General features: G+C 46.2%; 1 protein-coding gene across 6 annotated transcripts in view; it reads left to right on the forward strand.

Annotated features, from left to right (window-relative positions):
* Positions 1 to 24,749, forward strand: part of SV2B (synaptic vesicle glycoprotein 2B) — a 102,392-nt gene that overhangs the window by 23,847 nt on the left and 53,796 nt on the right. For 2 of the 6 annotated variants that reach the window (XM_073304204.1, XM_073304206.1), the window contains exon 2: positions 347 to 473. The exons of 3 other annotated variants lie outside the window; for them this stretch is intronic. The gene's annotated coding sequence lies outside the window, so the exon portion shown is untranslated. Of the gene's footprint in view, positions 1 to 346; positions 474 to 10,359; positions 10,382 to 24,749 lie in introns of those variants that run through there. One more of the 6 variants, XM_073304207.1, reaches the window with a different exon arrangement.

The raw sequence follows: 24,749 nt of genomic DNA on the forward strand, positions 1-24,749 counted from the left end.
GGCCTCTCTGCGCAGCCAGCAGGGTGCTGGGAGGGAGCCACGTGGGGAGAGGGGCACCTGAACACATGCTGTGGGCTGTGAGCACTCTGCTAATCAGCGAGGTGGCATTTGAAGCTCTCCTGGGCAGCCGCCCAAGCGCGCAGCTTACAGGGAACAGTCTCTTCCTGTCTCTCCCGCTTACTTGCTCTGTGACCCTGAGCACTAATCTGTGCCTGCCTCGGTTTCCCCCTATAAAATGGGGCTAATAAAATGTGCCCACCTTTATAGAGTGCTTTGAGATCCCTTGATGAACAGTGATATATAAGTGCAAAGCTATATCACCTGTGATTATTACTATTACCCCCAGGTACAATGCAAGGCAGACAGGAATTTAACAGGACTGCTTGTGAATGGCACCATTGGCCCCGTGTACAGGAGACAGATGACTATTGTCAAGAAGACATTTGGATGGTGCCCAGGCACTGCACCGACAGGTATTTTACCTGGCCCATGCTGTGCTGATGGGTCTCTGCTAAATAAGCAAATTTGTCAGGGTGGAGGTGCTAACAGAATGAGCAATCACTGAATCGAGGCAAGTCCGCCCTGCATCCTTATGCAAAACATTTCTTGCTTGACGTGCAGATGGAGCCAATTATAGTGTTTGTATTTATCCAGTGCTAGGGAGGCTGCCTTCCTCCCTATCTATATTTCATGAGTCCCTGGGCTCGCTGAGCTATGCTCTGCCTGCAGTGTCTTTGAATGGCTTCTGAACTGGAAGAGGAATGATGGCTTAAGATTTCTGTAGGAACGTCCATGGACAAGTGAAATATGTGGGGATCTCTCCCCTTCTTGCATTGGATTTTGCCCCCAGTGCTCAGGGCTGGATGTTGTTTGGCTCTGGACTGGTCTCTTAAAATCTGTCTGTATTCAGACATGCCTGGGTGACAAGCTGGCTCGCCAACCCACCAGTCATTAGGAAGAGTCAGAAAACTAAAAGCAGCTCTGCATCACCGAATAGCAAATAAAAAATCCAGCTATTCAATGTCTTTTCCATCTTTTATTCATCTAGAGGTTAAATATGTAACAGGCCTATTATTAGCTCACCTAGCCCAGCTGTCTAGCCAGTGCGAGGATTATCCCAATAGGACATTGAATAGCATTTTGTCCAGTCTGATTTTAAACCTGCCAAATGATGGGGTTTCTGTCATTTCCTATGGGATGCTGTTCTCAGTAGAGCTCACTCTAAAGAGGTTTTTGCTGATAGCCGGCGTTTGAATTTCTTGCCTTCATTCCTACCTGTGATGCCCCCCACACCCACATCTTTGGTGGATTCCCGGCTGGTGTAAATGGGTGTAGGTACACTAATTTCAATGGAGTTACACCACCAATTCAGGATCTGACCCCTAGAGCACACTAAGGCCTGGTCTACACTTACAATGTAGGTTGACGTAGCTACCAACCCCCGAGAGCCGTAGCTCTGCTGACTAGCCCCCAGCTTAGATGCAGCTGGGTCGATGGAAGAATGCTTCTGCAGACCTAGCTATCAATGCTTGGGGTGGTGGAGTTCCTACAGCAAACCCCTTCCATCTCTGTAGACATGGTCTAAATAGCTCTCCTCCCTCCACACCAAAATGCAAAGCAATCATATTTCATTAAAAGAGAAGCTCCCTGTCTCTTCCTGAACCCGCTTCTTCTGCTGGAGCAGGTCACACATTTTCCATCAAAATTGTTCTTTTTGACAGAAAATGGCTTTTTCTGGGGATGATGAAATTCAATCCCTGCCTCTCCACAGGATTGCTGTTCAGAAAGGCCTACAGGATGGCTCTTACCACGCAGCCAGAATTTTCTGCACAGCCTCTACTGCTGAGGTTCCCAGTTTTTCACTACAGCGTCCATTGGCCTTGTGTCCTTGTCATTTGCATTAGGAAGTTAGGGATACTCCAGATTCCAGTTCTGTCTACTCTCATACACCCATGTGAACAATCAGTTGCTTCAGTGGTGGCGGTCCAGACCACATCCAGTGTGCACTTACAAATGAATGTACTGTCTCCCTCCACCTGTTCCATTCCCTGGATCCCTGAGCCCTGGGAATTACCTGACTAACTTGTGGCTGCCCACGTTTCACTCACCTATGTCTCTCTGGGTGGGGTCTGCTGAACTATTGAAAAGCCTGTGAGACCTGAGAGCCCGCGGTGGTTTGGCTGCAGGCATTTCCTGGGTCATTAAGCAGCGACACTATCAAATGTTTCTGTGCCACGGCTGCCCTTCACTAGAAAATAACTTCCACCCGTCTTTTGGAAATTACCCTCCGACCTTGCTGTGACTAGGAAAGCGTCTGTCTCTGAGGGTCCAGGTTCTGCTCTTAAACATCAGTGTAAATTGCTGTGAAGTGCTGAGAATCCAGAGGCAGATAATGTCAGGCTGGAATAACTCCGCTGAAGTCAGGGGAGGGTCATCCGTGGGAAACTGGTGCCCTGGTGAGAAGTGGTGCATGTGAGAGGATTATCAAACCCAAGCGGGCCAAATTCAGACCTGATGCAATTGTACCTGTCTGAATATGGCCCAATGAAGTTACCCCAGGTTTACACCAACATAACTGAGAGGAGAATTTGGTCCAGAGTCTAGAAAACGATGATCCAACAATATGATTTCCTAGACACTGCAAGTGCTGCATTTGTGGTCCCTGTCTTTCTGTCTGCTCTCTCAGGATCCTTTCTTGTTGGGAGGTAGGTCTCTGTTAAATACAGTCTGTCGGCCCCACCTTTCCTTATATACATTCTTCTGCCTCCCTTGCTTTGCAGTTCTAACACTCTGTGGTACAGGGTTCCCTGAGGCATGACGTCATTGAGATTGCTCATTGGACTTGTGAATAGAGCTGGCTTTTTCTAGTAGAGTAACCCTACCTGCCTATCTAAGAAAGAGCTGCTGGCTCCTTGGTACACAGCATCCCCAGAACCTGCCCCTCAGTTACAGACAATGCTTCGCAGATTCGTCTGAACTCTAGTGTGCTGTCTCAGACAGAGTGTGACTATTAACTTCCTCTGCTGGAATACGACAAAGCTTTCTCTCCCTCTCTGTCTTTTCTCTTGTGTTGCTTGCTCAGTCTTTCCTTGTGAAGATTTTAACATATTAAATATTGTTTGCAAGAACATAATATTGGCCATAATGAATCCTGGCTCCAGCACTGGCCAGTTCTAGACACTTCAAAGAAAGTTGAAAGTCTTCGACACCACAACCAGTGCCAGCAGCCTGCCACACCCTCACCACCAAGCTCTAGGAGCAGCACTGGAGTTGCTGGTCAGTGAAGCTGGGTGTCCTCCTGTTATGAAGAGGCAAGTGGGTAAGAGTCAAGGAGGGAGGGTGTTTTGGAGTCTGCAGAAAGAATTGCAATTGAGGGTATCTCGGTGGGCATCTGAAGAGGGACAAAACGCATCTGCTATGGCCTGTGGCCGGCCCCATAGCATCCTGGCCTGGGGAACTCTGGGGAATAAAGAGCTAGCTACCGGGAAGTCTCCTTTGAGTCCAGCCTGGTAACACAACATCACAGTACCAGGGTATGAAAGAAAGGTGGCAACCCTGAGTGAGCCAAAGCTGGGCTGTTAGTGTCTGGCAAGCTCAAACGCATCTCCTTCAGACTGGCTCCGATTCAGATCCAGCCTGGTGCCAGTGAGACTACTGTGTGTATAGTAAATCCTGCAATGGTGTTACCAGCGCAAACTGAGATAGACCCGGGTGTACAGACAACCGTAGATACTGGAAGATGAAGCAGACCATTAAGCAGTAAGGGCTGCAGTTATCTTCAGAATGCTGTCCACCTCCCCACCCTACATCCCGCTACTGTGCGGTATAAAGCAATATGCACACTCCATTCTTAGTCATGGGAAGCTTCCATGCTCCAGAGTTCATCTGCCCATTAAATTCTTCAGGGGAGGCAGGGAATGAAAAACTCAACTGTTTCCCTTAGGAAATAAAAGGTCCTTCTAAAGATCCTATTTAAAAGCAAACAACCACCCACCAAATGTGTCTTGTTCCATTTCCAGCAGCAGATTCACTTGTGTCTGAATAGATTCAGGCTGTACTTAGACCTCTTTCAGTGTTGGGCTGGCAAGGGCAGAAAACACAACTGCCATGTAAATGCCTTTAGGACACAACTATTTGCGCATAAAGCAGATCCATCTGTGGGTCTCATCTGCACAAGAAAGGTAGACACTGTGAGCATTCCATAGTGACTACCCGGGTCCCCACCTCCATGTCTCCTACCGCCAGGCCCAAGAGTGAATTTAAAGCACCAGATTTATAGCCATGGAGTATGATGGTGTAGCATGGGCAATGGTGGTTTCAGCTTCCCCCAAGTGCCAGCTCTGCCGATGCCCCTTACCAATCTATATTAGGTGCTTCTCTGGCCCCCTGCAGTATCTGAGAGCCTCACAACTTGTAATGTATTTACCCTTGGAACACCCCTGAGGTAGGGAAGTACCATTATCTCCATTGTAGAGAGGGGAAAGAAGGCACAGGGAGACTAAGTGACTTGCCCCATGTCACACAGGAAGTCTATAACAATGCAGGGAGTTGAACCCAAGTCTCCAAAGTCCTACCCTCATGCCTTAACCACTGGACTATCCTGCCTTCCTCTGTGCTCCCTCATGCCTTGTAGGACCTGTGGCAGCAGAGGAAGGGATGTTGCTAAGGCTGCTGAAAGGGAACTGTTACTGCCAGTTGTGGCAAGGGGGTTTATTACTTCTGGCTGCTTCTCCTCCAGAACTGGAGTGAGACTCATCAGCTCATTTCACATAGGTCATCAAATGGCCATCCCAGAGTAATGACTTTTGCTCTCTATTGATCCGGATTAGATTAAAGATAGATTAGCTATCCCTGTTATCAAGCTTCAGAGCCATTCTCCAGTTCCTTGCATTACACCTTGACTAATGATTACTGAAAATCATCCCCTGCTGGCTATCTGTGATAGCATGCCATCCTTCCTTCTGAAATGTTATGTGTGTGCTCTGGCTTGACGTATTTGTTGTCCCCCTGAAATTCTCCAGCGAATCCCCCTGCCTTGTCACATCTGTGTCACTTATTAACATACTCTGCTGCTTGGCTGCGTTCTCACCCTTGGCTGCTTTTCTCATCCTGCCAGCACTGTCCGTATTTATTTTATCTCAGAGCTATTGGGAATGCGACAAGTCGTGTTTTTCTCTTCTGTTGCAGGAGTAAATGCCTCTTATTCTGATATCGCTGTCTTGTGGTGTACTTTCTGCCTGAATAGCCTCAGCTCAGTTACAGGGCATGCTAGAAAACCCCATGACAGCCATTCTGATGCTACTCTCCAACCTTCCTGTCAGAGCCACGCAGGGATTACCAAACAGAATCAGACTAGTGATCTGAGTAGTCCAGGATCCTGTCTCCTACAGTGGCCAGTGCCAGCTGCTTCAGAGGCAGACGCAAGAAACCCCACCCCAGATAATTATGGAATAACCTTCCCCAAAGGAAAGATTCTTCCTGGCCCCCGTCGGTTAGTGGCTGGCTTATGTATTGAATCATGAGGGTCTATTTTCCTTCTAAAAAAAGAAATGACCCCATTCAATGTAAATGTGGAAGTTCCCATTAGCCGTATAAATGTCCAATACCTATTTTGAATCCTCTCTGCCTCCATGATATCGGGTGGCAAGGAGTTCCACAGGTTAGTTATATTGTGTAAACAGGCAGCTCCTTGTATCAATTTTGAAATCGTTGCCTTTTTAATATTCTTGACTGTCCCCTGGTATTGTGAGGCAGTAAATAAGAGCGCGAGATTTATCTTCTCTAGCCCATTTCTATTTTTTTTCGATGTGACCATTAAGTTTCATGTCATGGTGCCGGCTAGAACACAGCGATCCTGCCAGGGCCAAAGGGAACGCTGCTGACATTTCACTGACATGCATTTCTTGCTCTGACTTGCCTTCCACTGCCTACCACCTGTTACGGGGTCCTTGGGTGTTCTGCTACTACAGCTGCCTGGCCTCGGGCGCAATCTTCAGACACGTACATTTTTCGGCATGGTGCAAAGACGCAGATGTACTTTTTTCCTGCCAAAAGGTTGCAAATCAATTCAGGGTCTGAGTGACCAATGACGATTAGGGCTGTTCAAAATGGAAGGTCACATGATCTCTGGCCCCGGCAAAGCTCACAGTAGAGCTGCTGCAAGGTGCTGAATGCCAGCAGTGGGAGTTGGGAGCAATCAGCATCTCCCAGCAGGCACTCGCTTCTGCAGGATCGGTCCTCAAGTGCCAGATTCTGCCTGTTCTTATGTGGGTACACTGAGGAAGGTGGGAGACACTGGGAACCCTGTGCTTTTCCTTCCCCTTGCATACCTGTAGCAGGGGCCTCTAGAAGCAAGGTGTAGGTGCTTGGGAGGCAGACCACATCCTGTGGAGCCAGGCACCCCAAGTGGGAGTATCTGGGAGAAGACATGCCTGGTGCCTGATCCCCTTCCTAAACAGCTTGCCACCCAAAGCACCCTTCTAAAGGGAGGAGTACTTACTGATCCTGCTTCAGGCCCCATCCTGCCTGCCTCAGTCGTGCACAGGGAATGGGCACGTTGGTACCTCCCCTACAGCCCAGGATAGCCCTAAAGCAACAGAGAGCCAAAATGGCCTTGAGAAGCCAGGGGAGGTTCGATTTGAGAGCATCGCCAGGTTGTTTTAAAGCAGAATATTAACTCACTGGGGGTAGGGGGAGGATCTTGTCGTTTGAATGGGGCTGAGTGCAAATAACCAACGCAAGCCCACGATGCCCAGAATGCAACGGAAGGAGAGACGCTCGCTTCAGTTGTAGGAAGTGTGCAGGGAGAGGGAGTTGCCCGCTGCCAGTTACCTCCCCAGCAGTCACTTTCACCGAGCGGTTCTCTCAATCAGGCTAATTAAGATCAGAGCCCAGCTGCCTGCGTGTGAGCAAAGCGAGCCGTCAGCCTGGCACGAAGGGCCCTCGGCCTAAAGAGCCCTGCTGCTTGTCATGCACCAGCAAGCTCTGAAGTCACAGTGGCAGCTGCGGCACAAGGAGGGAGCCAAGGACCCAGCTGGGCTAAGCAGGTGCTGCTTCGCTGCTTTCAACCCAGTGGCAATGTGGGAGACGAGGGTGCTTGGCCCCTTGCAGGATCAGACCCGCTGATTACATCTGTCTGCAGCTCTCTGGGTCCCAGTAAGGGCGTTATCCCTCTTCCATCCACCTCTAGTGAGGCCATTATCCTGTACAAGAATTTCGGTCTTTTCTCCACTGCAGGACGGAGCAGGACAGGAGAAGTTTGGGCCCAGATGAGGGAAAATCCTTTATTTCTGTGTGTTTATAAACTAACCAGGTACAGTGTTCCGGGGCAGTAGAAGATGGATGGATCTACCATAGACTGGCTCTCTCCTACCCCGGAACACTGTACCTGGTTAGTTTATTACTAACTCTCACTCAGTTCCTTTTCAAAGTCAATCGCTTGGGCCTGTAGGGTCATCATGCCCACTCTCCCAGCCCATGGAGATTGTTTAGAGGTGTTTCCCCCACCCCTTCAGTTTACCTATTGCAGGTATTAGCACGGCTCAGGTGGGCCCAGGCCTGCCCCTCAACCAGAGGGGAGGAACTGCTGAGCCCAGGTCATAACTGAGTTTGGGGGACAACAAATAAGAAAACAGGGACGGGAGTGAAGTTCTTAAGGCCAAAATGAGGGATCCAGATGGGCACTCTCAGCAAAGAACCCCAGACGGCACCCACTCCTCAAAGAAGTCCAAGGAGCCCCTGGACACCACCCAGGGGAACTCTTCCCAGATGTGTGAAGTGACAAGGGACTTTAATTTTACTGCCAACATTTTGAGCCAAATCTTGATTCCATCAAAGTCAATGATCAAATTCCCATTGGGACAGGGTCTGGCCTTTATTTTAGTATTTATCAACCAGTATCTGCAAAGCATTTAGGAGGGTGCAGATCTGTGAAAATATTCCTCCATTAAGGGTAGATTATTATGAAGCAATTGGACAGGTCTGAAAGGGACCCTGCCATATATTTTTGCTGAATGTTTTTAAAATCTTCATTTTTTTACTCTCAGATTTTAATATTATATTAACTACATTTTACATTTATAGGACACCTTTTATCCCAGCATTTTAGAAAGCATTTGATCAGACAGTTGTTAAAAACAAAATCACTTCATTCACCCACTGAAGTTTAGTAGCAGCGATAGCCTACCAGCATACAGCAAGACTACACAGCAGTTTAGGACAGGAAGTGAAGCAGAATGCTGTGTTCAATTGAAACAGCTGGGACTATTTAAAGATCAGAATGTAAAGCCCCAAAATAGATTTTGGTCAGAAGTTTGGGGCTAATGCCCTTGCCCTTAAAAAGTATTCACAGGATCTTTGGTGACCGCTGGAGGCATTGTTTTACTTCTCATTGCAAAGACAACACCACTGTCAGCACAACCCCCCCAGTACGGTGCAGAAAGTTGGCTTGATAATGATTCTTTGGGAAGAGCTCCACCTTTTGATTCCACAACCCCTCTTCCTGCTGTTCCCTTGGGGGTCACCCATACAGGTACTAACATAGCTTGGCTTTGTGTATCTGAGGAACGCTGATAGGACCCGAGCCTGAGGTAGCAGTGTTGAATGTCAGAGTGAGTCCCTACAGGCAGCAGTGAGCATGCAGCAAAAAGTCCAAAGGTCACGCCAAGTTCAGACGAGGGAGACATGAGTCAGTTCAAGTAAGATAAGAGCAGACCTTCATCTAAACCTCAACTCAGACCAAACCTTCTGGGAGCTGGACAGGATTTAGCTGCTTTTTGTATTTGGTTTTGTTGGTGTCCACCCTGTGGGTACAGCTGAGGTGAGAAGAGGAAATGCTGGAATCTCAGGACAAACGTTCTTGGTATTTCTGCCAGTAACAGGGCCGCTGCCTCCAGAGTGCCCATTCATGGGCCCTGCAGCATCCCGGCCTCAATTTCCTTCTCTTTAGGGCTCCTCAATAAATTCCACCCAGGCTTTTCTCTGGGCCAATAATACCCTGGTTTATTAATATAAATCATTCCAAATAAAGTCCTCAAAGTCCAAATCAAAGTTCATAGATTCTTCCTTCCCCACTTTTCATCAAGCCCCCCCAAGTCTTCCTACCTATTGTCTTTCAAGCCTCTCCCAGCCCCTCCTGCCTAGAGTCTTTCCCTGCTTTGGCAGGCCACACCCAGGCCTATCTAGAGGGAGTCTTTTCTCCACTGGTGTCTCAAGGTCTTCTCAGGAGCCTTCCTGCTCTCTGAAGGCCTCTATCTCACTACCCAAGCCTCTCCCTTATATAACCTGAAAGCCTGATTGAGTCACATGACATTCTTTATTTTCCCCACCAGGGGAGTGAGTTGGCTGTACTACAGATGAGGCTGAGATCTCTCTCCCTTTAGAGGGCCAACCTCCCTGGGCTACTGAGTGGCTTGTAGAAACTCTGCTCCTGTAAGAGTGATTTCAGGGTCACAGTAGTCCTGATGAGCAGCATCGAAAGTCTTGAAAGCTGAATCTCTGAACTTGTCCATCGATTGTTAAGGCTTTTATGTTTCAGCTATTGACAGTATCTATCTGGTCCCCATATGAGCACCTCATACTGTTTAATTACAACACCCCTAGGAGGTAGGGAAGTGCTATTGTCCTCATTTTACACAAGGGAAACTGAGGCACAGAAAGACTAAGTGACTTGCCTCAGGTCCAACAGGCAGTCTGTGATGTAAGAAGGAACTGAAGCCAGGTCTCCATATTCCCAGACTGACACCTGTCCTTCCTCTCTGGCTGCACCCTGTCTGACTCTTAAGTAGTGGTTGCACACGCAGTAGTTTGTCCTGTAGAACACGGCTCACCTTGTTAGCCTCCTTATACTGAACAGAAGAGTCACAAGTAAAGTAAAAGCAAAAATAATGTGACTGCAAGTCTCCCTGAACACAGTAAACCAATGGCAATTTAGCTATAAAGTCTGTCCACACGAGGCCCCTCCCGACAAGCACCTTGGTAGGCAATAAATAATGGCTTCAGGTCAGTTGCAAACTATCAATAAATCTGCCCGTGCCTTGGTAGGGAATTCTGAGGATGTTCCCTTTGCAGACACATCAAGTCCTTGTAGCATGGACTGGTGAATATATTGCAGCTATTCATTTCCAGAGCTGAAGCTTTCTCATCATTTATCTTAATGTCCAACCTAGGCAGGAATTTACTAGATTGTATGGGAGGCAAATGCATAGCCTTCTCACTGGACATTTAAAATGTCTATTAAGTATTTATTCTGCCCTTCTAAAGGCTCAAGACCATGTTATTTTCAAACTTCTGAGAGGATTGCATGGCAGACAGCACCTCATGCTGCGATCCCATCAGATCACATGAGCTAAATGCAGATGAACCCCGTCAGTATATCAACCAGGTTGGTGGTTCTAAACCATTCTTGTTGGAGACTCTCTTGGGATGGATGACAGCTGGACATACCCCCCCCCCTTACTTCCTACCCCACAAACAATGTCCTCGTGTAACCCACACGCCTTCATGGGGTTCTGTCCCATGTAGTGGCACCGAGACCACTTAAAGAGAGAGATAAAATGAGTCTGCTCTACAGCCTTAGCTAACAGCCAGCTGGCTTTTAGCTCATGCACTAGGCTCCAGAGGTCCCTGGTTCGATCCCACCTGCTGATGACTGGGGTCTATCGGTGTTACAAGTGGGGGCTCTTCCGGGATTCCAACTGGGAGGTCTCTGAGGCTCAGGATGTGCTTCCTCAGCTAGGGGAGGTATGTAACCCACACACCTCCTGGGGGTGGGGTTCTGTCCCATCTAGTGGCACCGAGACCACTTAGAGAGAGAGTTAATGAGTCTGCTCTACAGCCTTAGCTGACAGCCAGTTGGCTTTTAGCTCATGCGGTAGAGGGCTTGTGCACTAAGCTCCAGAGGTCCCAGGTTAGATCCTGCCCGCTGATGACTGGGGTCTGTCGGTGTTACACTTGCACAATAACTGCTGCCTTTCTTTTTTTCCCCCGTGTCCACTCTCTCTCCTCTTTTCTCCACCCTTCTTGTTGTGGTCCTACCCCTTTCCTACCCTGGGGTACTTCATGCTTGCTTTTTCTTGTTCTTTGTTCCCTGTTGCTTTGTGCCAACTTCTTTCTACGTGGCTCCCTTCTCTCTTTCTTTCCCTCTTTTCCTGCCATCCTCCCCTCTTTGCACATTGCCTATTCAAGAGCGGACTAGAGGAAGGCTGTAGGGTGGAAGGGATGGTGAGTTAAGATGTCCGTGCTTATGGTTGAGCTGAGAGCCACAGGACCAGAGAGAAGGAATTTGGACTGGCAGGATGCTGCCTATGCCCGCCAAATGAGCTGCTTTTATAGCCAGCTACCCTGAGAGCCACTATGGGAGCAGGGAGGGCATGCACGAAGCTGTAGGCATGTCCCGTCACCTCCTCTTATCGCTGTGCAGTGTGCTGGGTGCCACCTGCCCAGCCAGCTACCCCAGAAGTGGCTGCATTTCCGTGGCGCTGTATAGGTGTAGTTTGCAAAGCACTGTGGGCTCCTCTGAGTTGAAAGTTGACATATGAATGTAAAATGTGACTATAAAGAATACATCATTGTGAAAATAATAGCCAGGGAATGTTGCCTCGTGTGAGGCATTGGGTTATCTGCCAAGTCAACGCTGGAGCTTGTTCAGTACCCTGAAGCACCTTTAACTTGCCTACCCAGTCATGCGAAAAAACATCCTACCTCTGTGAATTACAACAATGCGGTTGCGTCAGCCAGGCCTTTAAGGACTTGTGCATGTGAACTATGCAAGGTGCAATTCCCAGAGCAGCTTCCACAGGTCCCGTTAGAAGGAAACTCACCGTGTAGGTTTGTTTCTTTTGGAACAAAAGGGACACACTTGAACCCCGCTGCTGTGATGTGTCCGATGCACATGGTGAGTCTGACAACCAGATAATGGACTCTGCTTAGCGGCCATGTCTGCTGCAGGGTGTAGGTCTTACCAGCTAGCACACTGTCCCCCAGCAGCATCCTTACAGAAAGCATGGTCTGAATACTGATGAAATGGAAGCCACGGTCCAGCACTTTTCCTGCTAAGTAATCTTGGAGAGAGCCTTACAAGTGAATGCCTGTTAAAATCTGCCACTTCATAGGTTTATACGTCTGTATTGATAGGATGCATAATGGACATTGATTGCTAACATGGGCACAGGGCAGCTGCAGTCAATCAAAATGCTGCAGTGGGGTGGGGTTACATACAAAAAGAAAGATATTACATTTTAGGTCTAGAACCTAGCTTCTTATCTGATCTCATTCTTAGCACTGCAATAACTTTGCTTCCTGAGATTTTATTGTACAGCAGCACTAAAGGAAAACTTAAAACAAGAATCCTGCGAGATAGCATCATAGAAACATAAGGTTGATTATGATTGTTATGGGCCTGGGCACTTCTTGGAGTGAATTTGAATTCTGGGGCAGTTGGCTGGCCTATACATGTCACTGAAATTGGCAGCCTTTTTCTGAGACAATGCCTGAAAGCGATGCCTGAAAAATGACTTTTGGTTATGAAATGTGTGTTCTCAATAGCAGGGAATAGTTGCTAACAGTGAGATTGCTTAGCCTCTAGAAACTTCCCTCAGTGACGGAATCATTTACAGCTGACCTGTGCAATTCTTTGGAGTACCTGCTAGAAAATGCATGAGAGGGAACAATCCTGCACTGGCCTCTGAAGAAGCACAGGATGGCCACATAGATCTTTGCCCTTCAGTAGTGTCTATCAGCGGAAGTTGTGTCCCTTATGTGTGGGTGGGTGAAGGGGAAAGGGAAAGGTGACAACAATCCTATATAGTAGCTGAGACCCCCAATTTTAAGTATAAGGAAATATCTCAGATATCGCGCTATGGTAACTCTTGGCAAATGATGACTTTAATGCTGCCCACCATACACAACCACCTCCACACCATTCATGGTGGGTTACTGCTGAAAGGCCTGGGGGAAGAAGTGTGTTTGAGGGAGGGCTCTGAATAAAGCAATGGAGGTCGCTAGGGACAAAAGGACAGGGAGGGAGTTTCAGGTATCAGTGCTGACCTAGCAGGAGGCATAAAGATGGGAGAAGGATAGGAACAGGGAGTTCAGAAGTGTGGCATGGAAGGAGAGCAGGCAATGTATGGGGGAGGAGAAACTGTGCACTGTGAAGAAAGGCAAAGGCTAACACTGATATCTGACCTGCAGGAGACAGAATAAATGGAAGTATTTTAATTAGGCATTTAATAAAGATACCCGATAATATGTAAGTCCCTTCTGATAGAGGGTAATTTGGAAGCCTACCCAAGGGTTGCAAGAACCTCCATGGTGGACTGTCACTGGAATGTATCTATTCAATACTGTCATGTCTGAATGGATTTGTTAATTAAATGGCTCATTATTTTAATAACCCAGATTGAAAGGGTGATGAAATAAATCTGCCAGTAAGGGAAGCCATTCATTGTTAAGAAGGAATGTTTGACCCGGGTGGAACTTGCTGAATTGCAGACAGTTTGTTTCAAAGGCTGTCACCTCACTGTCATATTGCCCTAGGCCGTAAACAGGTCAAAGCTCATGAGCCAACGAGGGTTGGGCTCGGTTAAGTTTCTCCAGAGGAAACCTCCAAGGAATGCCCAGAGACTGGCCAGAAGAGGGGCTGGTGATCCAGTGAGTGGCAGGATTCATTCTGAATCTGTGCTAAGTCAGTGCATCAGCATGCCACTGGCTGGGTGCACTGTTCTGCTAGAGATGCTGTCTTTTTACGAGCTGTAGAACCACAACAGCCCTAACTCCTTGCCCTTCAAGAGATGAAGGATGTTAAGGTGCTAGCTTAGGACTTAGGAGACATGGGCTCAAGGTTCTGCTCTGCCACAGACTTCCTGAGTGGCCTTGGGTAAGTCACTTAGTTTCTGCGTGCCTCAGTTGCCCCTCTGTATAATGGGAGTAATAGCACTGCCCTAACTCACAGGGGGGTTGTGAGGATGCTCAGATACGATGGTAAGGGGGGGGGGCAGATAAGCAGCCAAGATACATTTAAAGACACCATGGCACTTTTTTAGGATTAAGGACGTTACTCTCAATGGCCTGGACAAATACCAGTTCAGACAATTACATTCTGGTTATTTCCAAGTTGACCCTGCATAAATTACTCTTCTCTTACCCCGTAAAAACACTGGAAGGCCTCACCGGGCCTCATGCTGTGATTATCTCGCCGTCCTCCCTAATTCTGTTCTTTTCCGTTTCACCTTCTTCTTTTCCACTGAGATCTTTTGGTTCTTGAAGTGCCTCTGCTCAGATTTATCAGCTCCTTTTATGCCATCTGTTTCAATTCACTGCACATATTCAGCTTCTCAACTTGACCTTTTATGGCCTTTCTCCTGCATCCTAATGTGTAGTCTTATATAGCTTTGCACGGCTCTAAGCCTCTGTCTTACCGTTACTATTGTTCAGTATTATCCTAGCTCTATCTCACAAACACTCTCCTTCTTATTCTATGTCCTTACATTCAGAAAAGCTGTTTATTCTTCAAATAAGACTGATGATTGTTATTTGTTTCATCTATTTGATGAGCACTGCACCAGCTTATCACGGGCACATGCCATCTTCAGCTTGACTTTTAAAAGTATCCAGACCCTTAGAATATCAGATTAAAAATATAATATCTCCTTAGCAATCCGTGAAGCTTTCTGTCAGCTTTCTGTCTTCCTTTTTCAAACAAACACGGAGAAGCAAAACTTAAACTTCGGCTGCAGTTACTTCACTAGGAAAGTCACTGTCACATGCAGTGGATGGCATTTTAGTCATCGATCTGGCACATGTTTTAATAGAAAACTTACCCAGTGCTCTGTGGGTGTAGGAGGCAAAGAAAATACACCATGCTATTGAGTTCCTGATGTACTGTACTTGCATGGATGGAAGGACATCAAGTAGATTAACTATAACATTAAATGAAATACCTGATTTCTTAATTTTCTTTTGAATGCAGTTTACACAGCAGGGTATATCAGGCTTCAAGGAGAAATGGTACTGGTCTATTTTGTGTCTTTTGGATGCTTTTCTCCTAAAGGAACCATGTTGCTAGGTTTTGGTTCTGAGTGGGACCATGCATCAAAGCATCAAGCAGAGTTTGATTACAACAGTATGCGTAGTACACAAGAGGCTGGATTCTGTGGCCTACTCTGTCCATCGTCTTTGTGCCACTCAGGTGGTCCAGTGTGGGTGATTCTGGGTGGAAATGGCTAGTAGAGAAACTCTCAGCTGGGGTAGAGCTAGCAGGGGGTGTCGGGTTGGGGATGAGGGGTTGAAGCGATGGTATGGAGGAGCAGACATCTTCCACTTCATTTCTCCATTGGTGTAAGTTACAGCGGGACCCCAGCTGCTCTAATGTACATGAGGGCTGGGTGGTGGTGGATCTTGGAACCATAAGTGTCTCTGGGAAACCTTCACGACCCATTCCTTGCACCTGTGCTTGGCGTGGGGAGGGTTGAGAATCCAGCCCAAAGTGTAAGTAATGCAATATGAGTTAAGGGCAGCAAAATAGACCAATAGGGCCAGAACCTCAGCAGGTATAAATTGGCATAGTTCCATTGAAGTCAATGGAGTTACCCCTATTTATACCAGCTGGAGATTTGACCCATAATTTGTCAGCCTTTCTTAAGATAACTTACTTATCCTCAGGCCCCAGGATTTATCCTCATAGAATTATCCTCATCAGATTACTGTAATGAATTAATTCCAAGATTGCTTCATTAAACAGAGGATGGGCACGTACAAGAAAAAGTATAAAAATGTACCAAATAATAAATACTTATTATCCAACAACATGACAGTCCAAGCGCAATAAATTCTGCAGCAATATATTTTGAACTAAAATGTTTTCTCTAAATAATAAATATTATGTTGATAAAAAGAAAAGGAGGACTTGTGGCACCTTAGAGACTAACCAATTTATTTGAGCATGAGCTTTCGTGAGCTACAGCTCACTTCATCGGATGCATACCATGGAAACTGCAGCAGACTTTATATACACACAGAGAATATGAAACAATACCTCCTCCCACCCCACTGTCCTGCTGGTAATAGTTTATCTAAAGTGATCATCAGGTTGGGCCATTTCCAGCACAAATCCAGGTTTTCTCACCCTCCACCCCCCCACACAAATTCACTCTCCTGCTGGTGATAGCCCATCCAAAGTGACAACTCTTTACACAATGTGCATGATAATCAAGTTGGGCCATTTCCTGCACAAATCCAGGTTCTGCTGCAGTTTCCACGGTATGCATCCGATGAAGTGAGCTGTAGCTCATGAAAGCTCATGCTCAAATAAATTGGTTAGTCTCTAAGGTGCCACAAGTCCTCCTTTTCTTTTTGCTAATACAGACTGACACGGCTGCTCCTCTGAAACCTGTCACTATGTTGATAGTACATTAAATTACCCAAGCTCTTGGTTTCCCTACATTTCTCAATATGCCATGGATACATCACTAATGATCTCCCACGAATCTGTAACACGTATGGAATGATTAAACGAGCACCATTCTGTAGTGATAAGAAACACAGCAGCGTCTCAAAGCAAATCTTCAGTCTTAAATTGGACAGCGGAGTGTTACCCTACCTGGCCTATCTATATCACAGGGTAGTAGTCATTAGGTTCTGCCTCTGGTGCTAAAAACTATTCCTTGGTACTAGAGGATATGAAGTCAATGACCTTCAAATGTCGTCCTTTTCTTGTGAGTTGTGACTCACAGCTACTAATACAAAATCTGTGTTGCAGATAGCTTACTTAATAAGTTCCAGTGGGGTCTTTTCTGGCTTGTACTACAGCGTCCATCAAATAACAAAAGAGTTGATACAAAAACGTCTCTTGGGTAACCGGTTTATGTTTATTATTTTTAATATAATACTATGTTTTTTATTTAAACAACAGCAAAAGATACTTCCCTTGCCCAGTTTTCAAAGAACTTACTTGTAAATATGAAGTCTATTAAAGACGGGCATGTTACGGCCTTGATTTTTTAATCTAGCCCCCTATTTTGCAGTTTTGCTCCTGCAAATAATTGCCCCTGCTGTTAATTGTGGGTACAATGTATAGCATTTCTAAGTATCTGCAAACCATGTCTTATTGTGCCCACAAATTCGGTAAATGTGTAAGCCCTAGGCACAATTATGATAGCCATAATTATTTGTGGGTGTAATTTTATGACGACAAAACTAAAAGCAGACTCTTAATATAGGTCCCAGCTGGTAACATTCTTAGGGACAGCTGCAAGAAAAGTATGTCTCTGATTTGTGGGTGAATAATCTGTTGCTTCAAACCACTAGATTACAATTATGGTAAATAAGTACAGTTTTACTGCAGTGATACCCAGCTTGCAGTTCTGCATGTGGCCTTTGAAGGATCTGTGCATGCGATGAGTACTAGTCATGACTGCAAGCCGGATGAGCAGAACTCTGCTTGATGAGGTGGCTTGGGGAACATTGAGCTAATGGATGGATGGAGTTGGTGCCTTTGCTTCATGTTTGTTCATTGCTTCATGTGGAGTTGGGAGAATGACCTGATGGCAGCATTCCTCCCCTGAGTCTGGGAGAGACTGGAGAGAAACACTCCTTTACCTCCCTGAAGCCAGGAAAAATGAGCACTGGATGAGTAAAATAATCATGGCCAAAGATCTTGACTTTGTATGACAAGATCTGTATTTTGTGAATATGTGATGAAGTTGTGACATGACATCAAGCCATATGCAATGCAAAATAAATGCCAGACCATTACAACATAGTTATTTTGTGGTTTTTAAAAATGCCTTTCATCAGTGACAAAGTAGCTTCCCACCTCCTACAGATCAAACAGTTACATGGACTGTGCTGAGAAAGCTCATGTACCTGAGCTAGATTCCCTGGAAGAGGAGCTGGAAGATGATAGAAGATGGGCCCAAGAAGTCAAATTTGGGGAAGTTCTGATCTGGATGCAAAGTTCAGGGGAGTTCAGACCTGGCATTTTGATGTGGGCCCATCTCTAGAAGGTCATGATTTCCTTTAGACTTACATTCTGGCTAGATCCAATGCAAGAAACTGTAGCACATAATCCCCTCTGAACCTAGTGGGGTTTGAGAGGGGTCAAGAGAAATCAAAAGGAATTCTCTTTTTAAATGATATGCTATGCAATAGCTGTCTGTATCTAACTATAAACTCCTGTCATGATGCCTGATCAGGGAGCACCAGTGCTTCCAAACCATGGGCCAGATCCTTAGCTGATTGAAATCAGCATGACTCTATTGTCTTCAACAAAGCTATGTTGATTTACACCATCTGAGAATCTGGCCCAAGGTCACCATATAAGAAAATCCCAAGGAGCTCTGTTTCATTGGTGTCATGCGATCAGTTCCTATGATGGTGTGGATGAAACATGGAACGAATGGCTGCAAACTCACAACAGAAGAGAAGGGATCTATTTAGAAAAAGCCAGGCACAATCCCCTCATATTTTAAGTGATTTAGATGAGCTGATTTCCGCCCCCCCCCACTAGTTCTCTATGAACATCTGTCATTGACATATTCTCTAGTAAAATCTTCTGTGTCCTCAGTATGGGTATTATTCCAGCTCTTTCTGGAGGTGAAATACAATTACAAAAGACAAGCAGGAGTGTGATTTTGAAGATGTAGTGAGGATTAAGGGCTCAGTTCTAATGAGGATGGGATGGGAATATAATACTCAGATATGAAGTTTAGAGCTCATGTTATTGCTAAACTACAGGGATTGCTCTTTCCACTGTTTATGTATCAATAATTTCCCAAGAGCTTTCATTTTCCCCTTTACACTTCCCTACATGTCCAGCGACTTCCCTCCGTACACCAAACATCCTGTCCTCCTTCACCCCAGTCTCTGATTCTTACCCTCTAACTATTTGAGATGTATCCTCAGCCCTATCCTCCTTCCTTGTCTCCTAATTCCCTTTCCCTCCACTCTCCTTCCATCAGTAATTCCTCTTTCCCATCTGTTATCACATTCAGGCTTTCTCCAGATCTTTCCACTTTTCCCTCTATATTTTGGCCAGGAATCCATCCTTGCCATCAGCCCAAAAGGCTGAAATCCTTGTCCATGCCCTGATCATGTCCCACCTAATCTCTTCTCTTCCTATCCTATTCCCTTCCAATCTATCTAGACTACCACTTCTAAAATCCTCTTCTTTGCTCGCTGCTCAGGACCACGTCACTTCCATCTTCAAAGCCTCTTCGCTGGTTTCCTTCTGCATCAAATTCATTCTTCTTATTCTCACCTTCAAGGCTCCACACAAACTTATCCCCCTTTATATCTCTGCTCTTATATCTTGCTACCCTGCTCACTTTGTGTCCTTTCCTCATGTCGATCTATATGCCTTGGAATCCCGTCCTCTCCTGCTGCACCAACCATCTCTTCATTTGTAACCCCCCAGGAATAATCACACTTCTTCTATGAAGCCAATCAAGGAAGAAAAGTCATTTCATTAACAATCAACTCCCTCCCCCCCCACCATAGTACAGCTTTGTGATAAACCCAGCTGAGTTTGACCTGGAGCCTGATGCATGATGATTACGGGGAACATTCAATGGGTGACTAACAAAGCAAATTGATGCATAAAATACCTTGGCTTGTATGATATGATTATTATTCAACTTGCATTAAATGCTAAACAATCGTGTAGCAACACTATAGGAGGAGATAATCCAAGCTAATCTTGAGATCTAGATCCATGATAGGGGACCACAGATAATGATAGCTGATGTAGCTATGAAGATTTCAGTGTTTTCACAGAGTCATAGATTGTAAATCCAGAACAACTGTGATTGTATAGTCTGACCTCCTGCATAATACAGGCCATAAAACATCTGTGAATTTTCAGTGGTCACCTTGGTTTTCTCCTCCTAAGATCCTTTTACCCAAATGAGATGAACAATTTTCCTCCTGGATATTGCTCAGCTCTGCGGCAGCTGTTGAGTTTTGTGTACGGGTCTTCAAAAGGTGGTCAGGGCATTAGAAGGCGTGGCCTCATTTACATAGAGGTTGTGGTCTTATTTATCCATCAGGAGGGGGTCCATTCACTTGCAACTAAATCTGTAGAGTGTAGGACGGCCTTTGACTTTTCTTATGCTTTCCTAGAATACTTTTCTATTGCCAGCGGACAAAACTGCTGCTCACAGAATACCACTAGCAATTATTATTTGACTAAACCCTGAGGACCTTACTCAATCAAACTCCCATTGCTCTTGGGGTAGCCTACCCTGAGAGCAATGGGAGTTTGATTGAGTAAGGTCCTCAGGGTTTAGTCAAATAATAATTGCGAGTGCTATTCTGTGAGGAGGACTACAGAGGTGATGCAGTCTCTGGGCGGGAGGATATGTCACATATTTCTCTTAAGCAATGCCCTCCTCTTTGCTGACACAGGGATTGATGTTTATTCACTATGGGCAATAGTGGAAATACACAAAGCTTTCCATGGCTGGTACTAAGGAATGAATAAGGAAGCCATGTTGGGAGCTGGATATGCGTTAGGATTTGGTGTAGATTCATGGGTTTTGAGGCCAGATCAGCTTCAGATTTGGTGGTGCTGATACCTCCTAGGCTGTGCTTTCAAGAAATTGTTCCAAAATAGGATTTGAATCCAACTTCTTTTCTACCAAACATGCTCACGTTTGAAAGGGTTTAGAGTCTAGGTTCCAGTTATGGGCCATCTTTAGCCAGAAAGATGAGTCAATCTGCTTTGTGGGCTTTAATGGCGGTGGAAATAAAAGGACCAAGTGGGGGTTATTTTCCCAAAGACAGAGCCAGCCTTTCCTACAAACCACCAGGTTTTTTTCCCCAAGTGCTGTGTTTGCACAAATCCTAGGGCTTAGTTTTAAAGCAAACCTGCCTGTTCAAAAGTCACCCTCATATTTCCCACACAGAAAAGCAGAAAGGCTACACATATCTCCTTAAAGGCCAGAAAAACAAGGCTCCTCTGTACACTACTCCCTTCAGTAAAGCCCCCTTTAGACTCAATCCTTATACAGGACCATATTCTGTCCTTAAATCCAGTTGTACACCCTGCAGTCAATGAGGTTACATGGCTGGAGCTAAGGGCAGAGTCATGCTACTTACCAAACAAGGGCCACAGTGTACAGAAAAGAAAATATTACAATGCACACAAGAAGGTAAATAGTCTGTTTCTTTTTATTCCAGCAAAATCAAATAAATGGCCTGAGGGATTAAGGAGGTCCTCCAAAGATTACTGGGTTTCAAGTGAGATAAAAAAATAATTACTCAGAATATTAACTAATATACGTTAATTCTGCTGGGCTTTCCTATTCCCGGGGCAAAGGAGCTCATGAGAATCATGCAGCAGGGGTGTTTCCCCCCCCACAGCCTTGCCATTTCCCAAGGCCCCTCCTGAAATTAAGATGGTGCAGATCATTAATCTGGTTTGGGCAGAAACGTTTTTACATCAATGAATAAAATTCTGTATGAAGTAATCAAATTCAGTAGAGAGAAAACAGAGAAGAGGAAAGCGTGCTTCAGATACCTACGCCTGGGCTGTGGTCTCCCCGGGAGGGCTGGAAGTTTTATATAGAGCATATGGAAGAGAACCCCTGAAAGAGAGGCGAGAAGTATGTGAGCGTAAGAGAGAGGAAGAGAGAATGGTGGAGTGGGGGCTGAAGACTTTACCATCATGGGCTTGGGCTGGCTGCATTACTCCCAAGGGATGGACTAAGACAGTTCTGCAAGTTGTTCCAATTAAACCTTTTTACCACACTGTCACGCATGCTGCATGTGCAACATATTACAGAGAAAATGACTTCAGAGAGAGCTGACATTTTAATGGGTCTACCGAGTGTGTCCCTCCAAAGAGAGAGGAAGGGTGGTCTTGTGGTTAAGTCGTTGGATTGAGACTTGGGAGGTTTGGCTTCAATTTGCCGTTCTGGCACAGATTTTCTGTGTGACCCTGGGCTAATTGTTTATCTCTCTGTGAACCTACTCCCCTGCTGTGAAAGGGGGACAACAGTGCTTCCTTTCTTCCCTTGGTTGTTTATCTTGTCTGGTTAGGCTGTAAACTCTTTTGGGTAGGGACTATCTCTTGCTATCTATGGACTTAGTGTCTATGTCCCCTCGGCCCCCCGTTACCATGGCATTTGAGCACCTCACAAGCATAGATGCCAGGTTTGTATAATTTTTGGTGGTACACTGAACAGGTCCAAGTCCCGCCCCCCACATGGGAGCAGGGCCATGTGTCTGGAAGGTGGAACCCAGATAGGGGGTAAGGGGGTAGTGGACCCCGGATGCGGGGCCGGCAAAGGAATTCTGGGCGGCAGCCAGGACCCCGGATGCCAGGCCGGCAGCGGCATCCTGGCAGCAGAGCCCTAAACATTTGTGGAGCTGGGCCCATGTTCCTGAATATTGGTGGAGCACGGGCACCACGGGCCCACATAACTCACGGTCCATGCTCACAAGCTTCGTAATGTATTTCTCCTCACAACACCTCTGTGAGGTAGCAAAGTACTAATATCCTCATTTTACAAACGGGGAGCTGAGGCACAGGGACACTACGCCCCAGATCAAAGATATTTTGGAGCCTAACGCCCCTTGATTTCAATGCCTTTGAGGAGCTGGGTGTAAGTGAATTGCTCAAGATCACACAGGGCATTTGTGCCGGAGTAGAGAATTGAACTTGGTCTGCCCAGCCCTCAAGCTAATGCCACCAACTGCTGAACCATTCTTCCTGTCACACGTAGGTAGACGTACAGCACTCAGTCTCACTTAGGTATCCTGCCACCACCACAATAATACCCCTCTAAATTTAGTATCCCTGAAGTCCAGGATATTGTCCAATGGGAGAAGCGGGAGCTCAGGATTTCTCAGAATCTGGTCCCGGGTTAATATAAATGGATTCATTAATTGCGTCCACATTAATATTCACATTCAGGTTGGAACATCAGAAAAACATAACTGCACAACTCCCTTTCTCCTAGTCAAGGAGAAGAATTTCCTCCCAGGCTTGTTTAACAACCTGCTCTGCGAATGCAGTGTCCTTATGGCCACTGTAGGATTTGGGCTCCTTCCCAATGCTGTCAGCAGAAAGCAGGGGTGGGGGCGGGGAAGGGGTGGTTGCTTTGCTGAAGGAACTGTCCTTCAGGCAGAATGCTAAACTGAGCTACCATCTGCTTGTGGGGATTATGCTGGCTGCTAAAGATCCTATGACAATATTTCTGAGTCCTTCTACCTGCCCCTTAGCATCTCCCTCCCTGCATCCTATCTGGGAAAAGAAGGGAAATGATCTGAATGTCTCCTTTCAGGTCTTGTCCCCCTCTCCAGAGTATGCATGTACACACACACACAAGCTTTTCAGTTCCTGTGCTCCCGGGACAGGGAAATATAGATCTCTTGTCTCTTCTTGTCCATTCTATTCTCAGCCATACTCTCCTGCGTCTTTCTTCCCTGGCAATCTGCCAAGAGGGATTACCCCAAGACCTACCTTATTCCTTTAACCTATGGCTACATGATGAAGTGGGGAGGGAAGCATCTGATCTTTGGTGAATAAGAGGCTAGAGAAAACAGGACAATCCCCAGAAAAGGTCCTACTACCATTTACTCTTATATCAATGTGACATATATAAGAACTTGTGGTAACATTGTAAGTTGCAGAGTACAAATTAGAAGGTACCTTGCTCACAGGATAAACAGGCAACATTTGGTCACAGACGAAGTAGCTCCTGGATGTGCAGTAATGTAGTGCAGAGTAAGTAGTTTGTAGAGGAGGGGTAATTTCAGAGTAAATTATAGCATGCAGAGGCGGGACTTAATGAAGGATACGTTTTGTGTAGAGTCAGGATAATTGGATGGTACCTAGTGTTTGGTGGGGAGGTAACTGGAGTGTAAATACTGAATAGAATACATAGCAAAGGTTATTGTGCAGTATGTTTAGAGGGTAAGTAGTGTGTAGAAGAGGGGTGTCCGCTGGAATGCAGATTCACCAGCCAGCAGGGAGGCAGGAACAATGTGTATAGTGGGGGGGTGCAGAGAACCATTGAACCAAACTGTGAACCCTGGATATAATAGAAACCACTTCAAGTCAGGGCATGCTGCAGCACCCCCTGCACCCTAGTTCCAGCACCTATTGACCCTCCTCAGCTGGCATAATATCCCAGGTACGAGGTCCCTAAGCCTCAATTTATTGTAAAACCCAGGTTCCAAAACAGGAGCAAATTAACTCAAGATACTGGTACTAACTCCCAGCCTCCTACGGCTTTCCCAGCTCCCGCCAGCTTGGAGGGGAGAGAACACCCTTCCCATTTCACAACCCTTCCTGGCTACTATGGAGAGACACGCCCTCCCTGCGCTGGGACTTCTCTAACCCTGGCTCCCTCCTCTCTGCTGTTCCTGTCTGAAAGGCAGGACCCCTTCTCTCTCGTTTCCTGTAAGTCTCATGCTTGCACCTACCTAGTCATGTATCCTGTGACTATAGCTGGCAGTTTTAAAGGGCTCAAGGCCATTAACAGACACACTGGGATGTGTGCATGCACCTCAAGGCCCCAGTGTCCTGGTACAAGGAATAATTATAGAAGATCCCATTCTGGAATCCTTCCAATGAGTCATACAACTACTAAATGGGACTACTCGTGTGAGTAAATACACCTCAGCGTGAGTAAGGGTTGCAGACTCAGGCCTAGAGTAAATTATGCTCCGCAGAGGTGGGAGTAAAAATAGGGTAAGTGGTGCAGAGAGTCTCAGAAATCGCATGGTAAGTGGGGTAGCTAAGAGGGGTA

Source organism: Lepidochelys kempii, chromosome 10 (assembly GCF_965140265.1).
Source record: "Lepidochelys kempii isolate rLepKem1 chromosome 10, rLepKem1.hap2, whole genome shotgun sequence".
Lineage (NCBI taxonomy): Eukaryota > Metazoa > Chordata > Testudines > Cheloniidae > Lepidochelys > Lepidochelys kempii.